Raw genomic sequence first — 20,747 nt, forward strand, 5'->3', positions numbered from 1 at the left:
TGTGCCTAATAACATCGCTTTACAAAAATACAGAGTCAAAGTTGAAAAATTACAAAGACAAATTCAAAACCACATTGGGAGATTTTTTTTTAACACATCTCACTCTAATGCTGATTAAAAAAAAAAAAAAAAACAGCCAAAAAAATTAAAGAGCCTGTTGTGGTGACACATACTTGTAATCCCAGCTAATTGAGACGCTGAAGCAAGAGGCTCCCAAGTTCAAGGTCAGACTGGGCAATTTGGTGAGTCCATATCTCAAAAAAAAAAAAAAAATTTTTAAAGGTAGGGGATATGGCTCAGTGATAGCATGCTTACCTAGCATGTGTGAGGCCTTGGGTTCAATCCCTAGTATTGCAAGTAAGTAAATAAACAAAAGTACAGAAGATGCAAACAATATAATTAACAAGACTAAGTTAAAGAATGTATACAGACACAGATATCATCTCACAAGTAATGCATTATTTCAAACATAATGGAACAAAAATGACCATAGCCTAACCAGGACCCAAAGCAACTCTCAACTAAAGTTAAACAATCAATATCACGCAAACCACAGTCTGATTTCAACACAATGAAATTGGAAATTGATTTTTACAAAAGCAGAAAAGAAAAAAAATGCCCTTGAAATGGATGAGTCTAAATAATTCATGAGTCAAAGAATCACAAGGAAATTATGAAACTTGTGGCTGTTGAACAAGCAGTATAATAAAATAATTATGTACACCAACAAATTAAGAATTAATTTAGAAACGCATTAAAAATGGCCCAATATTAAAATATCTACTAATACAATTAATTGCATCAATAGATCTAAATAGAAAAACTATGTTTATCTCCACAGATTAAAATACATGGGGGGGTCCTTGATAATTTATAAACATTATTAATATAAAATACATTTTTAAAATTTAAAAAATCTTATTCGGTAAACAACATCATGATTAATGGCAAAATATAGAAAAAGAGAGGCCCACTACTACTCAAAATTGTCCTGAGAATACTTGCCAATACTAGAAATAAAAATTAAATAAAAAGTATAACTATATAAAAAAGCAGAATAAAGCAAATCACGACCATATTGTGTCAGAAGCAACAAAAGAAAATGATAGATAAATTGGACTATAACAAAATTTAAAACTTTTGGGCTATAAAAGATACCACCAAGAGGGGCTGGGGATATAGCTCAGTTGATAGAGAGCTTGCCTCGCATGCACAAGGCCCTGGGTTCAATCCCCAGCACCACAAAAAAAAAAAAAAAAAAAAAAAAAAAAAAGATATTGTCAAGAAAATAATTAAACTGGGAGTAGTGGTGCACACCTAGAATCCCAGCGACTCCAGAGGCTGAGACAGGAGGATCACAAGTTCAAAGCCAGCCTCAGCAACTTAGTGAAGCCCTAAGCAACTCAGTGAGACCCTGTCTCTAAATAAATTACAAAAAAGGTCTGGGGATGTGGCTCAGTGGTTAAGTGACCCTCGGTTCAATCCCTAATACCAGAATAATAATAATAACAACAACAACAACAACTCACAGAATTGTGTAAAATATTTGAAAATCATATATCTAATAAGGAATTTGCATCTAGAACACATAAAGAATTCTTACAACTATTTAATTAAAAATTCAACCACTCAATTAATTATAGGCAAAGAATCTAACCAGGATTCACCAAAGATATACAAGTAGCCAATAAGCATATGAAGATATGCCTGACATCATTAGGCATTAGAGAAGTGCAAATCAAAATTATAATGAGATACTACTTCACATCCACCAGGACAACTATAAGAAAATATGCTTCTACCTCAGAGCAAAGCCTGTCCAAGGAAGGGACATCATCTTTGTCCTTGGAAAAACCCACAGAGCACTCCTAGGTACATTCCCACCCTGCTAAGTTGTTTATCTACAAATAACAGGAGACATCTGCTGCGCCAGGTGTCCCTGACTCAGTCAGGCTAGGTGGGGATCCACAGCAACCCCCTAGCAGCCACCAATCAGCATGAGACAGGGAAATACCTGGGATGCCAGATGACCCTCCCAGTAGTTTATGGTGGTTGATAACATGTTGGGAAACCATGTAGTTCAGCACGTACACCCCTCTTGGCTTAAACCAATCAGTTCAAATGAATACCCCTTTTGTACTGACCAATCACCCCTACCCAACTTGTTCCCGCCAGTGAATGTGCTAATCATATTTTAGAGTTGTTATTTGATTTTCCCGTGATGTGTGATGATTTGCTAAGAGATGCTATGATGTATGTGAAGTCCCTGCCCTCTCCAAAAAAATGTATAAAACTGCTGCAAACCCTGGGCTCGGGGCCTCTCAGCGTCACCAGTTGCTGTGTGCGCGTGGAGGACCGAGCTAGCTCGCAATAAATACCTCTTTGCTGTTTACATCGATCTTGGTCTCTGGTGGTCTTTTGGGGGTCCCGAATTCGAGCATAACATTACAACAAGGACGAACCTTGAAACCATTATGCTGAATGGTGGGTGGGGGGCAGGAAAACCCCCCACATATCGTAGGATTCAGTTAATAGGAACTGTACAGAACAGGCAAGTTTGTAGAGGCAGGTGGTAGGCTAGTGGTTGCCGAGGACTGGACAGGTAGGAGCAGGGAGAGACTGTGGATAGTGGGCTTTCTTTTGGGGGTGATGAAGATGTTCTGGCGTGGACTGGGGGGAGGGTTGTGCAACTCTGTGAATGTACTGAAAACCAGTGGGTAAATGGTATGACAGTGGTTCTATCTCAATAGAGCTGTTGACCCAGAGAGCTCCAGATCCCAAGCACCACTTTGGCACCTACGATTCTGCATTTCTACTTTTACCATAGATTAACTGTCTATGCTCCTGCCTGGAGCCAATCCCTCTACCTCCACCAGCTCCAGTGCTCTCCAACCCTCCCAAAGACTTGGCTTGGGCAATGCTCCCCCTCCTTCTTGTTTTCCACCTTCAATTTGATCAGTGTCATTAACATACGATGTGCTGGGATTTCTCCCATCCTAAAACAAACAAAGGAAACCTCTCAACCCCACCCCTTCTCTCCACCTCAAGTCAGGACAACCAAAAATTTCTCCAGAGACTACCAGATTCCTCCTTGAAGGGCACAATCACCCCAGGGTGGGAACCACTGGTGAGATCATCTGTATGCTCTCACATCCTTCACATTTCACTTTTATTTGAGTGTCACTTTCTCAGTGAGACCCACCCTGACCACCTGTATTAATTCTATTTTTTAAATATTTTTCAGTTGGAGTTGGACACATATCTTTGTTGTATTTTTACGTGGTGCTGAGGATTGAACCCAGGGTCTTGCACATGTTAGGCGAGCGCTCTACTGCTGAGCCACACAACCCGGCCCCAGTATTAATCTATTTTTTGGTGGCTGTACCAAAATACCTGAGACTGGGTATTTTATAAAGAAAAAAAGGTTTATTTAGCTCGGTTCGGGAAGCTAAAAGTCCAAGATTGAGCCACCTCATCTGTTTGGCCTCTGCTGAAGGCAAGAACGTTCAGTCTGTATCACAACACGGTGGATGGCATCGCGGTGGAAGTAAGTATGAGAAGGGAGGTGGACTCTAATGGTCAGAAGAGAAGCCAGAGAGACCGGGGTCCATGCTTGCTCTATTTACAACTCACTCTCTCAGGCACTTAACCAGGCCCATGGAGAAATACTTTCATCCAAGGACAGAGCCCCTGATGCTCTGACTACCTTCCTGCTGGCCCGCCCCTGGAACGTTCCATCAGCTCTCACATCATCTTGGGGACCAAGGGTCCAGAACATGAACCTTGGGGGGACACACTCAAACCACACCAAAACGTAACACCACCCCTCAGAGTTCTTTGGCCCGTCCTCCCCTCCCCTCCCCTCCCCTCCCCCATACTTCTCATCTCTACCCTCTTTGGCTTTTCCAAGCAACTCCCATGCTCTGAGACTCCATAGCTTCTTAAGACCACTTAGAATCCATTGTCTGTTCCTGTGCTAAAAGGCCAGTGCCACAGAGGCGGGGATTCCCCCGTGGCTTGGGTTCCTAATGTATTTTTCAATGCCTAAAACAGTACCTGGATCACAGCTGTTTCTCAATAAATATCTGTTGACTCATTGGATCAGATCAGAAGACTCAATACGTAATAAATACAGCCACCAGGCGTGGTGGTGCACGCCTATCATCCCAGCAACTCAGGAGGCCGAGGCAGAAGGATCACCAAGTTTGAGGCCAGCCTCCATGAATCAGGGAGACCCTGTCTCAAAAATAAAATGTAAAAAGGGCCAGGGATGTGGCTTAGTGGTAGAGTGCCCCTGAGTTCAAGTGCCAGTACCGGGGTGGGGGGTGGGGGAACACACATAATAAATGTAGCAGAGTTCCATTTATCTATAAATTTATCCTATATTTCTCTCCACATTGAAACAATCCCAACACAAATCTTCACTGGATATTGTTGGAAACTTGACTCCATACTTCCAAAGGGCCCCTGAAAGAAGAAAAACGTGATGCGACTCAAGAATCATAATGAGAGGAGACTCGCTCTCTAAGATATTAAAAACGTGTTCATAAGCGACAATAATTAAAATGGTGGATTCCGGCATGAGACTAGATGGACTAGAACAGAAGAGTCCAGAAGCAACCGGAGTTAAACACAAGCATGAAGCAAATGACAGAGCTGCCATTTATAAATCAGGAAGCAAAAAGCGAATGTTCAATAAATGGCGTGGGGACAAAGTGGCTGGCCATTTTATACCTGCAGTATACGCATGTTATTCCAGAAATATAGAGTTGGTAATGCATGGTAGGACGTGGCTGCAGGAGTCATAGGTGGCTGCCTCTGGAGCACGGTGGGGGCGGGGGAGGGCTGCTGAGTCCATTATAAGCATTTTATTATTTATGCCTTTTCAACTACACACATATATTACTTTGGTAAAAATAAAAGTCATGTTTAAAAAGCAATAATCGTGCTCCTCTTCGCCCTGTCAAATTGACACAGATTTTTAAAAAATGAAGATTCCCAGTGCTGGTTGTGATTATGAGAAAAAATAGGCATGCTCAATGCACCAGTGGGTCTTTCTAGAAGGTGATTTGTTGGGAAGTATTAAAAGTCTTAAAATCGTGCCTCCCCTTTGAGGCAACGTTTTTCCACTTCCAGGAATTTATCCTGAAGTGACACAAAGGTATACAGCAAGAACGTTCACTTCAACATTCTTTAAAATTGAAAAACAAAAATGAAAACCACCAAAATGTCCAACAGGGAACTGGTTATATAAATTATGATAAATTCATGCAAAGGAATACAGCGCAGGTGTCAAAAGCAGAATAGAAATAGATCCATTACCGGAGAAAGGTGTTCATGATATATAAAGTGATTAAACAGGTTATGTGCAGTAGGCATAAAGATTATTGCATTTTTATAAAATGAATGTGACTTATGAGTTTATAAATACAGAGTGATATAAGAGACCCTCTCTCTGTAATGATAGATTGAGAGCACAGCATCCAGGAGGATGTTCTGGATGGTGAGACTTTTATTTTCTTCTTTTTTGCTCTTGTGAAAGCATTTCTGCAGGGTGAAAGTGGAGGCAGGTAAAACCCTTCAGAAGTAGAGTAGGGGTCTCTGATAGGCTCCTCTGTTGCCCACTCATCCTCAGAGCCCCGGGAAGAGTTGTCCACTGGAGGGCTGGGCTTGCCAGGATCCAAGGACACTCAGGGCCCAGCCAGCATCTCACATGCCCTAAGGCCCAGAGGCCAGGACTTCGACCCTCTTCCTGGCAGGTGGAGACATCCCAAGGCAGAGGCCCTACTGACCAGTGCCGAGCCAAGCAGCTCTGAAGCCTTGGCCTGTGGTCTTGGTGGTTAAGGTCCCTTTCCATAGCTCTGGCCAGGCACTGTGCACGAGGCCCTCACCTCCAGGTGGGGAATCACCTACCTTGACAAAGAAGCTCTGGGATCCCAGTGGGTCATTTCCAGAAGCCAAATACAATTCACAGCCATTATTTGGTCAAAGTAGGACTGTGGTTTTAAACTGTCCAGATTTTAGAGGGGAAGAGATACACATAAAAACCTGTCTGTTCATCTCACTCCAGTCAGAATGGTAGCTATCAAGAATACAACCATAAGTGTTGGCGAGCATGTGGGGGGAAAAGGTACACTGATATACTGCTGGTGGGACTGCAAATTGGTGCAGCCACACTGGAAAGCAATATGGAGATTTCTTGGAAAATTGGGAATGGAACCACTGTTTGGCCCAGCTATCCCTCTCATCAATCTATACCCAAAAAACCTAAAAACAGCACACTACAGGGACACAGCCACATCAATGTTTATAGCAACACAATTCATAATAGCTAAACTGTGGAGCCAACTTAGATGCCCTTCAATAGATGAATGGATTAAAAAATGTGACATATATACACAATGGAATATTATTCAGCAACAAAAGAGAATAAAATCATGGCATTTGCAGGTAAATGGACGGAGTTAGAGAAGATAATGCTAAATGAAGTTAGCCAATCACAAAAAAAAACCAAATGCCGAATGTTTTCTCTGATATAAGGAGGCTGATTCATAGTGGGGTAGGGAGGGGGGAGCATGGGAGGAATAGACGAACTCTAGGTAGGGCAGAGGGGTGGGAGGGAAAAGGAGGGGCAGAAAGTTAGAAATGATAGTGGAATGAGATGGACATCATTATCCAAAGTACATGTATGAAGACATGAACTGGTGTGATTATACTTTGAATACAACCAGAGTTAGGAAAAAATGTGCTCTATATGTGGAATATGAATTGTAATGCATTCTGCTGTCATATATAAATTTAAAAACTTAAAAAAATCTATCTGTTCCTGAATATTTGACTATCTGGCCACCCTGGACTCCCATCCCTTCATCCAATGACAGCTGAACTGAGTCCCATTGTCTCCTTCCCAAGTAGCAGATGTACCCAGATATCCCAGAGCCCATCATTCCCTTACCCTGAGGACCTCGGGGCAGCTGACATTTTTACCCTGGGCTGTCCCAGCCTCCTAGTTTCTGGGCTGCCTGATGCTCCCTCTCCTCCACTTTGCCAGGTCCCCCTTACCTCCCACCCTCAGTGTGGGAACCAGAGCTGACCCTCCACTGCCCCAGCCCCTGTCTCGATTTGCCCCCTTGGGACATGGAGGTTTCCTATTTAAAAAATTCTTCCAATTCTGCCCCTCACTCAGAGCTGGGGGTCTGGTCCACCTGAGGCTGACAACTTAGATCCGGGGGAATCTGGCTGTCCTGCCACTGCTCAAGCTCTGTCCAGGGGGACCTGGACTGAAGCCAAGCACTGGTCAGTGCCTCACCCCCTAAGACCTAGGCTCCAGAAGAAAACCCAGAGTGGAAGGAAAAATCCTGATCCTTGGGGACTTGGATCCCAGACTAAGAGGACGCACCTGACAGGTTCAGGAAGAGGGAAATCCCTGTGCCCAGGAGCATGGGCTCAGTTCCCTGGACACCCTGGGATGGAGAATCCAGACAGCTGACTGGGGGAGGGGTGGGTCAAGGGAGGAGGCTATGCCAGTGCCTCACCACTGTCCCACGGACACTCTGCAGCTGGAAGGGACCTTCAGCCCAGTCCCAGACAGAGGCAAGGGGGCCGGGCCTTTGTACCCCCACATCAGTCAGTCACTGAATGCAGAGTAAGGTGTGACCTTGGGCAAGGAACTAACTCCCTGAGGTCCAGGACAATTCTGCCTGGGGGACACCCCTGGGAGCATCAGCAGCAGATTTTCCCAGTGGCCTCAGCCTGAAGAGGGTCTCAGCAGAGCAGCACCCTGTCTGTGATCCAGGTTCAGCAGAGAAGCATCCTGAGAAATCGTAGCAGGCGGCAAGGAAGCCGCCTCAGAGCTGCCTGGCTGGAAGGACTGAGTCCCCTTCTTAGGCAAGGCCACATAGGGAGGGCTCAAGAAGAGTGCACTGGAAATTCAGTCACATCCCCAGCATTTATTTGAAACAGAACATTAATTCTGACTGTCATTAGAGTCCATTTCAATTTTGTAATAACATAAAAAGTTAAGAGTCTAATTTATTCATACAAATCTTGTTAGCATCCAATTTCCACATAATGTAACATATTCCTTAAAAAGCTGACAAAGCAGGAGAAATTAAACACACACACACACGCACACACACACACACAAAAAAAGACATTCAAGGGCTCTCACTGACAGAGCCAAAGGTGAGGAGGGGGAGACCAGGGCAGCTCCAGAAATGTCTAGAAGCTTGCAACAAAAAGAAGCAAGACTTGGGAGAGGCAGGCTGAGCCTGGCTCCCGTCACAGAGCCACCTGAAGGAGCCCTGGCTCCCATTACAGACCCCCCCCCAGGGGAATCCTTACCACCTCCTTGGCCCCAGGGCTGTCCCAGCAGCTGGTCCCCACCCTGGGGTTCCACAGACAGCTCCCTAGCACTTCCCTCAGCAAATTCATCCTCGAGAGCCTGTAACTCCTCTTAATTACACGTCTGCGGTGTTTGCATTAGATAGCTGTCACCCTGTAATTTACCCGAACACGGGTTTTAATTGTACATTAATCTTTCCTACACGCCACTCCCCTGCTAGAATCTGTAAGAGCAGCAGTTTGGGCCATTTTGTTTATTTCTCAACCAAAAATAGCTGATGAGTGTAATTGTACATTGTCCCTCCCCCGCCACCACCCCCCCTTCCCTTTTCCAAGATTACCTGCTGTATGCCAGGGCTGGAGAGAAGCTCCTGTCACCTGCAAGCCACCTTTAAACACAATATTTGACTGTTTGGTGGCTGACATCAATTTGAGAGGAAAGGTCAGCGGCAACAAACAATCTTCCCATCACCTGCCAAGTGCTTTCTGGGTCCCCCTCTTCGCATCCATTCTCTAAGCTCCTACCTGATGAGTCCCCGGGAGCCCTCACTCCAGGGGACAGAGGGCAATGTGGAAACCTAAGAAATCCACCAGCTTGCAGAGGTTCCAAGGTCACTCGGAGAACCACGAAGGAGAACTACGAAGGAGAACTATAAATTACAAAGGGCTGGATGGCTGCCAGGGCCCCAGGAAGCTACATTTAGCATATCATTCTCCCAGCAGCTGAATGAAGCCTTAACTCCCTTTCTGAGGAATTTGAATGGAATTTGTTACAAGAACATTGTGATTGAAATATCACCAATTGGCTTTTCACGACAACTCAGCAATAGATTGCAATTGCGATGGGGAGCCAGGGTAGGTGTATGGAGGGGGGGGTGGCTGTTGTGTTCCGCTGGCCAAGGTGGCGGTGAGGGAGCCCCATACAATATTTATGAAATCCAGATGAAGCCCTATGCTGGCAATGAGCTGATATCATAACACAGATTTCAAAAAAAAAAAACGCCTTGACATTTGCCCAAGATCAAATTTCCCCTTGTGAAAACCCAGAGGCTTTGTGCTGACGGCGGTCGGTGCGCTCTCCACCCGCTCCCCCTGTTCCACGCACACACCTGCAACCTTCTTCGTTTCAGCCCAGGTAATTAACACTGGGATGGGAGGCTGCCGGGGACGGGCTCGGTGGAGAGAGCAGGACAATGGGTGCAAGGCCACTGCGTCTTCTTTGTGGAAGACATTAGCAGTGGTTTTTCAATGATGAAAGACAGGAGTTTTGATAATTTTTATTGCTAAACACTTTCTGATGTGCCAAACAAAGCTGAGGTGATCTCCTTACACTGATGAGGCTCTGACAGCATATTCAGGCAAAGAGAGATGGCGAGGCTGAGATCTGTCACACAGTAGCCTGGGAAACAAAAAGGAAAGCAAGAAATATATATCCCTGGGGCCAAAAATCTGCCCCTCCTCACCTTTGGCTCCATGGCAGTGAGAGCCCTTGAATGTCTTTTTTATGTGATTCCTTCTAGGATACCCTTAGAGATGGAGGAGCGGTTAGGAAGGGGACATTTCAGTCATCCCAGAGGAGGGACCATGCTGCAGGTCCTGAGCCTTTCCAGAGCCTGGGTTCCTTTATGTCACCTTACACCACCCCACCCGGGGCTCCTTCCATGGCTAACTCTGTGGCTTTTGGAGACAAAGACTCCCAGTACATGTATCAGGACCCCAAGAGGTGACACATGAAATACTGCACGGGATTCAGGGCTGAAGTCCCCAGATTGTTTACGAGTCCAAGGCAAGGACGATTTAGGTGGTTTTTGATAAACACTTCATATTCCACATCCTAAGAGAAGCAGAATACTTGTCAAGCATGCATCTTTATGAGCTGTCCGCCTATAAAACTTGCACGAAAGGTCCGTGTTTAATGTTGGTTTGGCAGTAAATTGGCGCGATGCACGGGTTGGCTGCATCAAATTAGCATCGACCTGTAAAACGTTACTGAATGATTCCTCAAATCTGCCAAGTCTTCAAATCAATTTTGCAAAAAGCGTCAAGATTTTTTTTTAACTTTGATAAACCTTTCATATTAGTTATCACAGAAGAGCATAAACCTCTCTAATCTGTCTTCCCACCAAAAAAAAAAAAAAAGGTGTTGTTTTTCCCCAACTGCTTTTAGCTCTTCCATCTTTGCACACCCGCCCACACATCACATAAACAATGTGTGTGTCATGGATTCATTTGTTGTCCTATTTTAAAGTGACGGGTATTTGGTTCACACTGCCAGTGCCCTGTGGACCCAAAGCTTGGAAAGAATTTCCATCAGTGCCAGGATGGAGTTCTGGCCCCTCCTGGATTTGGAGATGTGCTGTCCCATGCTGGCCTCTCCTAGGAAGCTTCTGCAGAGCTGTCCAGGGAACTGGATCCTTGTGCCATGGCCTGGGGTGTCAGGTTATCAAGACCACCACCTCCTGGGAGCTCAGCATCCTTCCTTCCCTGTGGACTCCCTGGACTGCTGACCCTCCAGGGCAGGGCTCATACTGAACAGCCCATGAGGTGTGGCCTTCAGGAGGGTCAGCTCAGGCTTCCCTCCTCCATATGCCCCAGCCAAAATCCCTTGCCCTCTGTCCCCAGTTTCAGAGATCTCAGCCAACCCCCTCTTCCCACGGTTGCATCAGAGTTCTGTGTGAATCTGCCTCCTGGCCCAGGTCTCAAAACCACATAAAGGACAGAATTGTCCACCTGAACCCAAGGACTCGAACCCAGAGCTCTCATCCCCCAACCCTGCTGCTTTCCAAGTAATTCTGTTCGACTGGAGGAGAAAAAGGGACCCATCACAATCAAATAAAAGAAGGGTTTTATTATGGACAAGAGTGGGTGGGGACAGTGTCAAACATGGCTTTTTGCCTCCACTGGACTGGACAATATGTCAGCTATGAAAAGGTGGCACTGAAAAAGCTGAGGAGGTGTGTGGCACAGGATGGGGTGCTGCATTCAGGGGGAGCTTCCAGGCTTCTGCAGAGGGACCCAACCACAGGCACACCCAGTGAGAAGTCACCTAAGAGATGCTCTTAAATGTTCAGTTCCTGGAGCACGGGTGGGGGGTGAGCATGGTCGCTGGGGGTGTGGCTGCTGCTCAGTGGGCAGGTCTGGGGAGGGGAAGCTTGTTGAGAGCAACAGGCTCCAGCTCAGGAGACCCTTTAGGGATGGAGAACTGACTCGCAGAGCCCTCTCCAAGGTAACCCAGTTTACTAACAATCCCCATCAAGCAAGGCTGGAGTGGAAGAGGCCGAGGAGGCCAGTGGGCAGACCTCCATCCTTGTGGGCCTCCATCCTTGTGGGCCTCCATCCAGTGGGTTTTCATGGGGCCCCACTCTCTGCCAGGACTATGTTCACTCAGCAGTGAACACAACCCACAAGGGACTGGTTTCCCAGTCTTGTGCAAAGAAACCTCTGTCCACTTCATTCCCTGCCTCCCAGCATGGTAAATTCAAATTCACCCAGCAAAAGGAATCACAAGCACCCCTAGACATTTGAGGACCCCACAATTTGAGGATGGATGGAAGTGAATTTTCAGATTTGTTGAATAAGGTTTTCATGTTCAAAATATCCTTGGCAAAAAAATAAACTGCATTAATCATCTGAGAAATTATGTTAAAACCATAGTGTGATATTCATAGAATGGCTAAAATGAAAAAGACCAACACCACAAAGTGTTGGAAAGGACTGGAGCAACTGGAACTCTCAGGCATAACTGGAGAAGAAAAGGCTAAATACCTACAACCGTTTTAGAAAACTGTTTGATGGTTCCCACAAAAAGACGCACACCTTGAGACCCAGCAATTCTCTTTTAAGTCCATGCTTATCAGAAACGTGTATAGGTACCCGAGAAACACGTGCAAGAATGTTTGCAGCAACACTGTTCTAAGAGCCAAAAACTCTAAAACACCCAAATGTCAATCAACAGGAGAATCGGAAAATAAACTAGGGTATATCCAAACAATGGAATTGTATTAGTCAGCTTACTGTTGCTACAACAAAGTCTCTAAGGCAATTTACTTATAAAGAGAAAATGATTTATTTAGCTCAAGATTCTAGAGGTTTCAATCCAAGTTGGGATGGCCCCATTGCTTTGGGCCTCTGCTGAGGGCTCCCGATGGCATGTATTAAAACAAACCACTCACATCACAATCCAGAAAGAAGAGAGAGGACCAGCAGGTTCCTATAATCCCTTTTGGAGCATTCCCCCCAGTGACCTAAAGACCTTCCACCTCTTAAAGCTCGACAGCACCTCCCTGTAGCACCATCCTGGGGACCAAGCCTTTAACACACGCAACTTTGGGAGACACTCATCCAAACGAAAGCAGGAATCCTATAGGGTAATAAGAACTAACAGACTGCAGTGAAGCACAACGGAGAGGAGTCTCACAACGTGATGCTGATGCTGAGCGTACCATATAACTCCATTCTTCTCATGTTTAAGATCAAGGAACACTAATCCTTTACCTTTAGAAGCAAGGGGTGGAGAGGAAGTGACTAGAACAGGTCACAAGAGGGTTCTGGGGTGCCAGTCACGTCCTGATTCCTATTCCGCTGCTGGGATCTAGGCGTGTTAGGTCAACAGATATTAATTGCATTGTACACATGTGACCTGCAGTCTTTTCTGTATGCACACGATACTCGGAATAAAAAGCTTAAAAATGAACTGCAGTGAATGCCTCTCTACAGGGAAAGGTATCATCAGGAAACTACTTAGAAAAGGAAGGACTTGAGGGGACACTAGCCAATGTGGCCACATGCCCCATAAGCCTTTGTGACATCACCAGTTTAGACCCTGGACTGATATGCTTCCTGGTACCCAAGATGAAAACGGACTGAGCCTTGGCGGAGAGACCCAAGACAGGGGATAATGGTCATAATAATAATAGCAGCTGTCATTTACTGTGGGATGACAGCTGGGTACACTGGCTCCGGGAAGTGGGTTCCACTGTTATTTCCATTTTAGACGTGAAGAAACTGAGTCCCTAGGCCACACGAGGACCAAGTGGTAAAGCTGGGACTTGAACCCACGCAGTCTGACTCCAGGTGCTGGCTTCAGTCACAAACCAGAGGTGGCTGCCTGGGGCAGAGCACGGTGTAGGTGGTTGCCATGGCTATCCATTGACATTTTAATTCATGGAAAAGGGAATTGAGAAGACTTAAATAATAGGCATAGACTGTGCTTTCACGGGGATGAATGGTCATGAAATTAAATTTGCAGATGAAGCCAAACCTCATGAGACCCAAAAATCTAAGCAGCAAACAGCAAAATGGGCCAACCAGAGAAATGTAATTTACCATGCACCAAGCAGTCATCCACGCTCAGTGACTTTCCTGAGAAAAGGGCGTGTGAGGGGCCGCTGCAGGGGATGGGGGGGTGGGGATGACCACTGACAGCAGACAGCTTCTGCACCAACAGAGGCAACAGGGAGGGGACATCCAGGTGAGATCACAGCGAAGACTTGAGAACTGTCAAGGGGAAGTAGGTCTCAAATTAGAACCAGATGTGCTCAGGGGAAAAGGACAAGGAAGGGTATTCCTGGAAAAGAGACCCACACACAAAGGGCAAAAGTGACCAAGGGAACACAGAACAATGGCCTCAGTGAGCCACACTGGTTGCACAACGACCCCCACCCCCGGCTCAACTAGTATAGACAGACTACCTGCATCACATGCTGAGCTCAACCAGTATAGACAAATGACTTCTTTGAGCACTGGCTCAACCAGTTTGGATAGAATGGCTCTAATAATGCACTGGTTTAACCAGTGTAGACAGACTGTAAGAATCATAAATGGGCCTGTATCATGAAATAGGGGCTCAGCCAGTGTAGACAGAAAGAGTGCTTGCTCTGTGCATTGGCTCAGCCAGTGTAGACAGACTACATTGCACATTAGGCTCAATCACCCAGACTCTGGGAGAGGAAACCTGCTGGAGCAGGCCAAGGTCTGAGGGGAAGCTGGTACCTGAGAGGGGCTTAGTCACAAGGAAAGTGACTAAAACTAGAAAGAGTTTAAGAGCTCTGAATCTCGTGCAAAGATCCTTCAGAGGGGGGGCAGACAGAAATTAAATGGAAGTTTCTAGAGCTCACGCCCTGGACTGAACCAGTGTGGACAGATAGCCTGAATCACACGAGTTTAGTTAGCAGAGACTGCACACATCAGGCACTGGCTCAGTGTAGACAGACTGCGTAGTTGAGCTCTCCCCACCTTCCAACAAGCAAAAGCTGAGGACTTTCTCTGGGTGGCACTCCTCATGGCCAGTACCGCTGGACAGAGTGGCATTTGCATTAGCATCGTAGTGGGCTGGTGTCCACACAGCTTCCTCAGGGCCAGGAACAGTGTTCTGCACATGGAGGACCATAGTCAGCATTTTCTGGGTACCTGGATGCTCCCTCAGGCACTGTCCCCCCAGCCCCCAGCCCGAGGCACAGGAAGCCAGCCACCACACCCCACCCAAGGCTGAGAGGGGTCTCGGTGCTCACAAGCCTGGGTGGATGAATCTTGTCCAGAGAGATGAGTCAGCCCCCCAAAAGAGGCAGCCTCAAAGCTGGAGATGACTTATCTGCCAAGCGTGAGTCAGTCTGTGCCCAGGCTAGGGACTGATGGCACTGGGGCTCTCCTGAGTTACCTCCCCACTGTTAAGCATCTGGGCATGACTCGTGGCCCAAGAGCAGCAGTCAGAACAGATGAGAGGGCAGGCCAGCCCAGGAAGCCAGAACGGAGGAGAACCGCCCCCCCAGGCAAAGAGCCCAAGGACTGAAAGAATCAGCCTCAAAGAGGCCAAGGGAACCATCCCCTGAATCTGTACCTCCCAAGGTCCTCTTATCACTCCCATCCCCAAGACTGGCCCAGCCAGGGAGCAGCTGGCTTAGGCCCAGGCAGAGTGAGGACAAGGTGACAGCGACCTGGGTTGATGCCTGCAGCTCGGCAGCCACCCAGCTCAGGGCCCACTGCCAGCAGCGTGGGTACCACGGGAAGCTGGGTGACTCACAGGCCTGCTCCCTGTACCCCAGCACTCCAGAGCCTGGGGGAACCAGCTGAAGGCTGTGGGGAACCCGGGGCCTGAGCAAAGCTGCAGCCAGCTACAGGAAACTCACCAGCTCAGAGGGCGTTGGGAAGCCTTGGGCAGGAGCCCTCAAGAGGAGAGAAGCAGGCACAGACCAACTCCTAGGAGGAGCTGTCTAGGAGGAGGGAAGGGTGCAAGAGAGTTCTTTCTGGGGCAAGCATCAGACAGACATCAGTACAGATCAAGTGGGTGGCAGGTGAATTACCTACTAGGGGACCAGAAAGCTAAGTGGATGAAGCATAGGCCAGGGCCACCTGTGGCCAGCAGGCCTGAGGGCAGGCAACTCCAGAGGAAGGTGGGCATCAGGGCCAGAGCCAAAGTAGAGCAGGCAGAGGGTAGCAGCCTCGCTCCACTCCCCAGGGGGAGGTGAGTGCTGAGTAAGTTGGTCCAGCAGGGAGGTAAGAACAAAAGGAAGGAAAGGCCCACACCCTGGTCTCCAGCAGCTGTCTCCACTACAGAGCCCAGGCACGGGCTGTCACTTACTGAGCGCCCGAGACATGCATGCTAGTGCTGAAATAGTGAGTACAGAGAGGAGGTGGCAAAGGCTTTGAGGATAGCCAGAAGGAGGTGAACTGGGGCAGGGTGGGGGCAGAGGCAGGGCGGCACAACCAGCCACCTGATCGCCCAGTCCTGGGAGGACAGAACCCACCGGGACAGGAGAGGAGCTTTGCACCCCAGTGGAGCGCTGCTTCAAGAAACCAGCCATTCCCACTAGTGTCCCACAGGTCACACCCCAATCACCTACCAGCTCTCTCAGCACCTCACCCAGCTCCAGTGCCTGTGGGATTTGTGCCTCCACTCTTCTTTGGGGTCATAGTCATCCTTCCCCACAATCTCTGCAGCTGCCTCCTCACTGGTCTCCCCTACTCTGCAGCAATTTGTAGAATAAAATCCCCAATCCCAATGCACCCGGCCTCGAAGGCCCCACATGGCCAGGTTTGCAAATGCCTCTTTTCCCCCTTCCTTTATCTTGCCTGCCACAAGGGCCTTCCTACTGTTCCTGCATGGAGCTCCATGCTTTCCCAGACATTCCCTTGACAGGGACCTCTCTGCAGACTCTTGTCAGTGCCCAGAGCTCTCTTTCCCGACTCCATCCTTCCCGCCTCCTACCAACAACTTCATCAGATCTCAGCTGAAAAGCCAGCACCACCTCCTCAGTCCTCCCAACCCCTCAGTCTAGTTCTTAGGTCTTACAATAACCTGGACATTCCCTTTTATCTTTGTCAAGCTTAGAATCACACATGCATCGATTATTGTTTTTATTAATGTCTTTGGCAGAGAAAGAACTAGTGAGTGATAAATGAATGATGGGGGAATCTCTGTTCCACTATCTACAAACCCCACAAGGGCAGGAACCACCCTTATTTTGCTCACCTTTATTTTTATATCTGCTGGGTCTCCAGGGCCTGGCACAGTGATGGGCGCCTAATTCATGCTCAATAAATATTAATTGATGGCAGAATAGAGAATGACAACAGGACTGGCCCTGGGAGTGTGGCATAGAGAGTCATTTGGCTCCAGGTTTCAGTGTTGACAATTCCAATTTAGTTCAAATAAATGTCACTTCCAGGGCCAGTTCTGACCATGGTTTGCAGGAAAAGGGTGCCTTAAGCTCAGTCACCAGCCCCAGAGAGCACTAATTTCCCAGAAATGCATGACATTCTAAGTGGGGAGAGACCCAGGACGGCCAGCCTGCATGTAGACAGACATTCTATGACTTCCCCAAAGATGGTTTTGGAGGTAGGACCAGTGCTATTTCTTAGAATCAGCCCACCCGGACACAGCCTTCCCCAGTCTCTTGGTAGCCCCAGCTGCGCTTTCAAATTTCTAACCACCCAGGAACAAGTCCAGCAGACATAGCTAGAGTGCCAGACCACAAATGACAGGTAGTTTTGTACAGGGTAAAAGTCACAACTTTTTTTTCCACGACCAATTTGTAAGTTTCATCTTCTGCCACAGTGATTTACCGACCAGAGGGTCACACATTCTTCAGCTGATAAGAAATGAGCCGATGACGACCGCTTCCTTTGCCACCTGAGCTAATGTAGCTGTCCCCAGGTTGTCTGAGCCCCTGGGTATCCTTGCCTTTGGGCAACCTTTTCCTAGGAGGGAGGGGACACAGCTGCTATGGAGTCAGATAAATCCTGTCAGTGACTCCAAAGCACCAGGAAGCCTACTGTCACCACACTGTCACCAATGCAGCCTGCCCATGCAGCAAACTTCCTGAGGCTCCGGGATGCCCTTTATACATCCAGAAATCATCCTTGATCTTTTGTTATTTGTTTTATGTGGGGCTCTTCCTCAGCAGGGCCACATTGACCTCCTCAGGCCAACAATATATAAATCCCCTTTTATAACTCATTATCTTCTGATTAGCTGAAAGTATGGTCACTTGTTTGTCACAGCGTATTCTGACTCTAATTGCCACGATTGCTTCATTAAGGAGCTTCCATAATCCTCTGTCCATTTTCCTGCCTCTAGTTTCCTCCTCTGCCCCGCAATTCTCCTATGTAGCTGTCATACATGGTAAATCAGAGAGGTGAGATTTTTCCAAGCTGGAAGCAGCAGGCAGTGTTAAGGCAGAGGTCTCACACTCTAAGGCAGGCAGCGGAAGGAGCCCTGGGAAGTCAGCTGGAACCACATCTTCCCCACCCGCCCCCACCAGCAAGCCAGTTCCACTCACCAGATGCACTAGCAAAACAATAAAAGCTCCAAGCACCCACCCTCTTTGATCAATCAAACCACAAAAAGCCTATCAGGCAGCCACTGGCACAAACTCAGAGTAAAGAGAACAGGGAAGCCGACTGTGCGAGGTTCCCAATCAGGAAAATCTGACTCTTCTTATAAGTGAAAGGAAGGCAAATTCTGAGATGAGCCTGCCAGACACACTTGCCCAACAACCATACGGCAAAAAAGTAGTTACTGAACTTTCCCAGACTTAGCTTACATAAACAGATATTTGAATAAATGTTTTAAAAATGAAATTCCCTTGATACTCTGTAATCAGTAAATGTTCATTACGGAAACACAGCAAATATGCATGAAATTTCCCAAGTGATATTCCAACTACAAGATGAAAAAAAAAGCATCTCAAAAAGCAGACTGAGTTACAAAGCATCCTCTTCTTGTCACAGACCAGCAATTCTTTGCCAAGCACAGGAGGTCAAAAAAACCAGCTCTCCTCTCCCTACTGGAGCCAGGGAAAAGCAGATCTTATTTTGCACTCTCAGGCAATTTATAAATGAAGGCCCCCCTCCCTGCTGATTGATGTCTCTCTATAAATAATTAATCCTTGACCTTGCTTTAAGAAAGCCTTGACTTTTTAATTTGGGGTCTTTTAAAAAATCAATACCCCAGGAACATAATTCACTCTTGCAGAGTTTGACTCCTGGTAAATAAATAAATAAAGTTTTACCATCTGCCTGTCCCAGGCGACTGTATCAGGCAATGAGATGGAATCAGACTTTGAGGTTTTCTGCATTCAAATGATAATTATTGGTCATCCCAATGGCAGCTCAGTCTCTTCAGGGTCTGAATGCTATTCCTCCTGTGTCACTTCACAAGAGGCAAATCTGTTAAAGGCACCTGGGAATGCTTCTGCTCCCACAAGGGGTCCCCAGGTCCTATCTGGCCATAGATGGTGGGATGCCTTGATTTTAAAAGGATCCCCTATGGGGACTAGTGTCACTCTTTCCTGTGGCCTGTCTTGCCTTTGGGACAAGAATAGGGTCAGGACAGATCATAAAGGGGGCTCTAACACTTGATCCAGGGCAAGACCTAATTAGGAAAAGCCTGGGTAAGGGTCAAGGTGAACTAGGAAGTGAACCTAAAGAAATTGGCCATATATAGTGTAGCCTATGAGCAACCGGGGGATGGGGAAGAAGTTAATATAATCTGCCTCTTACCCCGTTACCCCTCCCATCCACTCTAGAGCTGCTGTGTCCTTGCACGCAACGGCCTCTCCCACGTGCTCTGCCTGGCAGATCCAGAGTTCTGGCAGCTCGTTTCCCTTAGCAGAGCCAATCACCGCTCAGGGTCCAGCTGGGAGGCAATTCGGAGATACAGGAATCCACTCTGACACCTGAGAAGGATGCGGGATTGACCCCTACTTCTGGATTGGTACCGACAGCCGGGCAACTAGTGGCGCTGCGCAGGGGCTGCGCCAGTTCCGGGTCGGGGTCTCCGGGCCCATACAGGTGTACTACGAAAGTTAAGGTGGCGAGAGTCCTGCGCCGTTAAAGGGACATGGGTCACTTCATGCCCAAAAGCCAACACTGAACTGCCAAAACCCGCGAACCGCACCTTCGCCCAGCCCGGCCGGCCTCGGGCGAGGCCAGAGCTTATGTGCAGAGAAGCAGCCTGCTTCGTAGCTGGAGTTGCAGTAGCCGCCAGGGCTCCGCTGGGTCCCGCAGCAAAACGGATTGTTTCACCGCCTACTTAAGCTGCCCGAGGCTCCGACTCCCGCACTCTGGGACACTGACGCGCACACAGTCTCCGGGAACACAAAACAGGCCGATGCCCTGGAGAGTCGCGGGGTTGGGAGGCGCGCGACGGCGCGCTAGGGTACCTTTCGCCACTTGGTAGGAAGGCAAGGCCTCCACCAACTTTCCCCCTTTGCCCCTGGCCACCATCACGCGCCCCTGAGTCCCAGAGCACGGGAAAACCCCGGGGCCTTGGGCGCTCCAACCCGGCCCTCTGCGCTCGCAGCTAGGCGCCCGATGCTGCCACTGTGCGCCACCCAGGGCTGGGAGGAGGAGCGGAGGGTCCGCAGAGACCGCGCAAGACGGAGAGAAGGCAGATCGCAGACGCGCGGCGGCGAGTGAAATTCAAGGAGCGAAAGTCTAATTAAAGTTCCCGCTACTGGGGCTAGTCCCCAAAGTGCGGTCAGACCCGAGCTCCGCACAGCCCATTAGCACCCACGACTTTGGATTCCTATCCACGTCGGGTCACCAGGTTGGCGCGCAGTGCAGTCCCCGGACGGCGCAGGAACCCTCGCTGCATCCCTTCGGGCCAGCAGCCAGTATAGGGCGGGAATCGGGTAGGGTGAGGGTGCAGCCACTCACCTGGCGCGGCCGGAGCTCCCGAGGCCGCGCGTTCCTCTAGTACGGGCGCGGTCCTAGGCGGCGGACAAATCCTCCGCTCGGGGCGCCCAGCGGCTGGGGGAACCTCCGCCCCAGCTCGGGCCCGATGCCTTCTCTCGCTCTGTGCGGAACCTGGTGCGGTCGGCGGGCGAGCGTTGTGGGGACTGCGATCCGAGCGCGTGGGAGGGAGAGGGCAGCGGTAGGGCGCGGTTCCGTCCCTCCGGCCCCCT

The 20,747-nt window shown here is 48.3% G+C and overlaps 1 protein-coding gene across 1 annotated transcript in view; it reads right to left on the bottom strand.

Annotated features, from left to right (window-relative positions):
• The window catches only part of Chst8 (carbohydrate sulfotransferase 8), a 116,904-nt gene extending 96,165 nt beyond the window's left edge, over positions 1 to 20,739 (bottom strand). Inside the window, exon 1 of the mRNA XM_015497072.2 lies at positions 20,500 to 20,739. The gene's annotated coding sequence lies outside the window, so the exon portion shown is untranslated. The remainder of the gene's footprint in view (positions 1 to 20,499) is intronic.
• Positions 20,740 to 20,747: the final 8 nt, after the last annotated feature.

This window comes from Marmota marmota, unplaced genomic scaffold (genome assembly GCF_001458135.2).
Source record: "Marmota marmota marmota unplaced genomic scaffold, marMar, whole genome shotgun sequence".
Lineage (NCBI taxonomy): Eukaryota > Metazoa > Chordata > Mammalia > Rodentia > Sciuridae > Marmota > Marmota marmota.